This window comes from Vigna radiata, unplaced genomic scaffold (genome assembly GCF_000741045.1).
Source record: "Vigna radiata var. radiata cultivar VC1973A unplaced genomic scaffold, Vradiata_ver6 scaffold_250, whole genome shotgun sequence".
In the NCBI taxonomy this organism is placed as follows: Eukaryota; Viridiplantae; Streptophyta; class Magnoliopsida; order Fabales; family Fabaceae; genus Vigna; species Vigna radiata.
This window is the reverse complement of record NW_014543542.1, coordinates 245,505-250,846: the sequence shown is the minus strand read 5'-3', so window position 1 is coordinate 250,846 and position 5,342 is coordinate 245,505. Positions and strand designations below refer to the sequence as shown.

The 5,342-nt window shown below is 36.0% G+C and overlaps 1 long non-coding RNA gene across 1 annotated transcript; it reads left to right on the top strand.

Annotated features, from left to right (window-relative positions):
• Nucleotides 1-1,239: 1,239 nt before the first annotated feature.
• Nucleotides 1,240-5,100, top strand: LOC111241139. Its single transcript, XR_002666929.1, has 2 exons — nt 1,240-4,687; nt 4,782-5,100. It is a non-coding gene; the product is annotated as an uncharacterized LOC111241139 (long non-coding RNA).
• The last annotated feature ends 242 nt before the right edge of the window (nt 5,101-5,342 follow it).

Here is a 5,342-nt window from a genome sequence, read left to right as displayed (position 1 = left end):
GAATCTTATTATTCTCGTGACTGTGAATCATATATCATGAATCTTTACATTTCTAGATTTGAAGGGTATGCAAAAGAGTGGTGGGATGAAAGAGAATATCATGTTAGAATAGGTAGAAAATTTCCCATTCATAATTGGAAAGAATTGAAAGCTTGTTTGAGAAGANAGTTTATCTCTCCAAATATTCAAAGTAACTTGGAACTTATGAGAGAGTTTATTAGAGAAGGCAAGTTATTCATTCAAAATTTAAGTGGATTCTATAAAAGGGAAATAGAGTTTAGAGACAAACTCATGAAATTTTTGAGTGAGGGTGAGGGAAGTAGAAGAAGATTTGAGAGAGAACATAGGCAATTACAAGAGAGAATAGAGAGACAAGAGAGAAGAAAAGAGAGAAAAGAAGAAGAAGAAAGACAAAGACAAAGAGAGAGAGAGAGAAAGAGAGAAGAAGAAAGAAAAGAAGAGGAAGAAAGAGTGAGAAGAGAACAAGAGAGAAAAAAGAAGAGGAAGAAAGAAAGAGACAAGAACAAAAGAAAGAGAAGGAAGAAATTGAAAGGAAGGAAAGGGAAGAGAAGAAATTGGTGACAACATATCTTAATCTAGAACCCAAAAGGGGAGGTTTTCTATCCTTTAACTTTCCTTCAATTGAAATTAAATGTTCTAAATTCATCTTTTCTTTCCAAAATATTGCCATCACATCTTTTCAAAAGTTGCAATTTTTAACATATGGCAATCAAAATCTTGATTTAGAGTTTCCTTTTTGGTTTTCACTAACTCAAGACAAAAATGAAGAATGGTTTCTTTTTAATCATCATATTGAAAATTTTAAAATTAAGAAACCTTCTTCTAAAAATACTCTTTTATATACTTTGGGTCATAGAAAACTAATTAGTGTTATATTTGATGCTTATTGCAGATTTACTTTTGACCCAGGAGGAGTTTGTCGAGAGGCAACTACAAATAAGTCCTCAGGAGAACCATCAAGATTTGAGGACAAATTCTTTCCAAGGGGGAGGGGATGATACGCGGGGCCAAGCCCACTTTCTTTAGTATAGTTTTTCTTTTATGTACTTTGTATTGTGTTAGGCATGTGACCTATATATAGGCATGCTAACACATCTTGTAATCACTTTTGAGCTTAATGAGAATTTGATTTTCTAAATCAGAAAATAATTCTCCCTTGAAAGTCATTGGCTAGAGAGTCCAAAGACCTCTAGCCTCCTTCCAAAGCACACTTCATTATCTCATTTTCCATTTTCCAAATTGTGTTTCTCTCTCATCCACCGTTTGCCACTCCTTTGCTGCCACATATCACCTCGTTTGCGTCAGCGAGCCAGCGTCAACAGCTGAGGCAATTTCCATTCAGCGCTTCAGACACACATCATTCATTCCTCAAATCACTCTCAGCGTCTTTTCCCTCGAGAGTCGTCTCTCTCGAACTCACCTTGTCTCCGACCACCGGCCAAACTCAGATCCACCATATTCTCCACAGATCTGCCACTTCCTTCACAGACTCATCATCTTCGGTTCCTTCTCTTTCATTTTCACCGATTACATTCGTCCAAATCTAGGGTTCTTCCCTCTTTTGCAATTTCTTTCCATTTTGACCGGTTAAATCCTTCTTTGCGCCGATCTAGTCCATTTCCACCGATTAAAACACCATTCCCACCATTTAATCGGTCCAAATTGAGTTTTCCCCTTCTTCTAGGGTTTTGTCGGTCTAGGTCTTGGATCTCTGAGTTCCTTTCTCAGATTCAGTATGTTCTTCTCAGATTTGGTTTGATCTCTTCCTGTTTCTCTCTCGATCTATCCATTCCGCTGCGTCATCTCTCTGGAGGAAGCTTCGAGGAGCTCACGTCGCGCGTACGGTCTCCTTCTCGGAGCCTTCTCGTATCAAGTGGTATTCAGAGCAAGGTTCGAGTTGTGTCCGCTTGAGCTAAGTATCTTGTTCTCTCTGATTTGAGTTACTCTTGTGTTGTTTAGTTTCTTGAGTTGTCATGAATTTCTCCAATTGCTTGATCTCAATCTGTTCGCTATTTTGAAGTTTTCGATTTGTGTGTTGCGTTGTAAATCTGTTTTGAGTGCTTGTTCTTCTCTGTTTTGTGTTGATTCGTGTTTCTGTTGTTGCTCATGAACTGTTTGAGTAAAGGTTTGAATGAGATTCAATATGTTTGTTCGTTCTTGAATCTGAATTTCTGTGTTAGGTTTCCAAGTTTGATCAATTTGTGCTTGAGTGTGCTGTGCTTTGAGTCATTTTATTGAGTCTTTCATCATTTTTAATCGGTCCAAAATTTTTGTTTGAGTCATTTCTATTTGAGCATCGTGTCTGTTTTGTCAAGTCATGTGCATTCTGCATTGTTTTAATTTGTCACAAATTTTTGAGTAATCAGCTGCTTATTGCTTTGTTTTGTGCATCAAGTAAATATGGAATTGTAAGAACATTCTGTCCATCATCAAAAAAGCTGTGAAATTCATTGGAATGAGCTTGATGGCAAGTGTATAACCAGATCTCATGCTTTAAATTCAATTGTATTAAAACTGTTGACATAAGCTGGTTTTGTTTCATTGGCTGAAATTCCTTGCAAGCAGTAGGCCGAACTGCATCTGTCCTTGTTTTGAGTCTTTTCTTTTGATTTTTTTTTTCAGTAGTAGATCATTGCTGGAATTTTGTGCATCCAATCCTTGAGTCATTGCAAACCATTTTTACACTTTCTAAACTGCAGAACTAAGTTGTTTCATTGCTTGCTAATCACTGTTTTGGTCCAAAACGAAATAAAGGCATAAGAGCTGAGTTAATCAGTTAAAAGAGGCAAATTCTGAAAATAAAAAAAAAATGAGGAACTGAACACGTGAATTTTGAGTAAAAGCCTATGAATTGGTGTAAACTCACCTTGAATGAACAAAATAGCTATTGGACAAGATCAATTTTGCATCTGAAACATTTTTTTTTCAACAACCAGTTCTACAATTCTTTGTTGCGTTTCCTTTTATTTGCTTTCTTAATCTGTTTTAGAGCTATTCCTAGGATCTGTTTGAGTGCCCATGTTCTTGAAAGTTTTTGTTTCTTGCTTGTCTTGATTGATAACTCTGGTTTTGTCCATCACATGTGCGTTCTGATCTGTTGATTATAATTGAAGCTTTTCTTTGCTTTTGGAAATCTGGTTTAGAGCTCTTAGTAGAGTCTGTTTAGAGCTGTCTTTTCTTCTCTGCTGTCAGTATACAGTTGTGTATGTCCTGTTTTGTTCTGCCTATCACAGTGATCTTTGCTTAGTCTAGCCTTTGCCTGTTTGAGAAGCATTTTTCACTCTGGTTTTTGGATATTGAAAGAGGTTTGTGTGCTTGGTAGCATCTTAGGTGGTGGTTGTCTAAAAGACTCTCCAGCCTTAAACTGCCAAGGGATAATCTCCCTTCCCAACCCTCATTTGTATGTTTTACATTTCTTAAGAGAAGCCTTGAGTGTTGTGAGTCTTGTAAGGCTGACTTTAGCCTAATTTCTTTGGCCATTTGAGAGAGATAAATCAGTTTTCATCTAACTATATTGATAACTGTTTTGGTGACTGTTCATTGTGCAGGAAAAGCAGTTTGATTAATCAAATTGGAGCAGCTGTTTTTGAATCCATCTTAATCTGCTCTTGCATTCATTTTGGAATTTAAATTGTTTGCAGAATCACTATTATCATAACTGTTTTTGAAAGTGATTGTTGAATTCATGGTTGAATGAATTTGTTGAAACCTGTGTTGAGTCTCAATTAGAACTATCACTTCCTTCTTTGTGAAATTGTCAATCCATTTGCATTGAGGAAAATAGAGTACTTGAATTGGTCGCATACAGATTCAGTTTTATCAGAGTGCTTGATTGCATACCTTTGCATGTCACTTAGCTAGTTGTGCATTAGCTGATTTGTTGGAGTCTTTAAGCTTGTGAATCAATTTGTTTTAAACTGTCAGTTTCTGAATTGAATTACATCACTTTGATCGATCAGATTTCAATTAGCTTGGGTTGTTGCTTAATCAGATTGGTTTCAGCTTAGACTTATATCCATTTAACTTTGAGTTAATGATCATTAGCATGTGTATTTTGGGATCTGGTATAAGTTGGTGTGTGCAGAGCTGATCTGTAGAAGCTTTGAATTGTAGGGAGTGTTTGAAATGTTACTTCTGACTTATATTGTATTGACAGGTTTGTTGTGAATTGCTGATTCTTGAATAATTGTTAGTGTGGGGTTACTTTGATTGAAATTGATGTAAATGCTGTAAGCAGATCTGAGCTGACTAATTGCAGGGAGAAATCTTAATTTGATGTGTGGGTTTTATGATAACATTGCTGGTTGTGTATTAACTTTGGTGTGAATTTTGTGCATGTATAGCTGAACTGTTTGGAGATTTAGTTGAGCAGGTAACAGTGAACAATTTTCACATGGAAATTTTGAAATTGAAGTTTTGAATTGATGGAAGTCATGTAACTGCGGGCAACAAATTTTCAGTTCGAAAACTGAAGGGAGTTATCTTACCTTGTTGTGAATTGTTGTTTCTGATTTAGCTTATAAGTGATAGTATTGAATGGATACCCTGCTGAGTGTAGTTTAAATATCTGTGCAGTTTTAGTTGATACGAATTGAACATCTAGTACAGCTGAATGCAATTTGAGAGCAAAGCAATTATTTGAGTTGCATCAAGGGCACGAGACAAAGTGACATGGAAGATTTTAAATTGTTGTGTATCCTTTCTTGTAATCTGATTAGATAAGGTTCACTGATCCATGTGTTGTATACATTGTGTTGCAGAAATGGACCACGAGAGCTTTGTAATATGGACCGAGAGAGTTGGTTACAGGAGCTAGCATAGACCACTGTCCAGAATGCAACATTGACCAAGTGAACCAAGACTGGACTGTAGCAGCAAGATTTGGGCCGTAGCATAGGAATTAATGTTTTTTATGTAATTTTTTTATTTTTTCTATGTATTTGATGGGCTTGTGTCAGCCCAATGTCATTGTTAGCTTTCTTTTGTTTTCTTTTGGTTTGTAAAGGGCCTCTTATAAAGTCCAAGTTAGGAAGAGTCCTTGGTGCTCTTTCCAACACTTGGCAACTTTAGTTGTTTTTCTTTTAAGTGTTTTATTTTATGTATCACGTTAGGTGTGACCTTTGTCACATTAGAGTTAGAGTCTGAACGTATTAGGGGTCTTAGAGTCCGTTTGCATTGTTTGTTTCTTTTGAGTTTTGCACTTTGATTTTCAAAAAAAAAAATGTCTTGTTATTCATCTACAATGTCTAGTTCATTTAGTTCATCTAGGAACTTTAATTTTGATCAGCCCATTAGTCTTAAAGAAATTAAAAGAGAACATG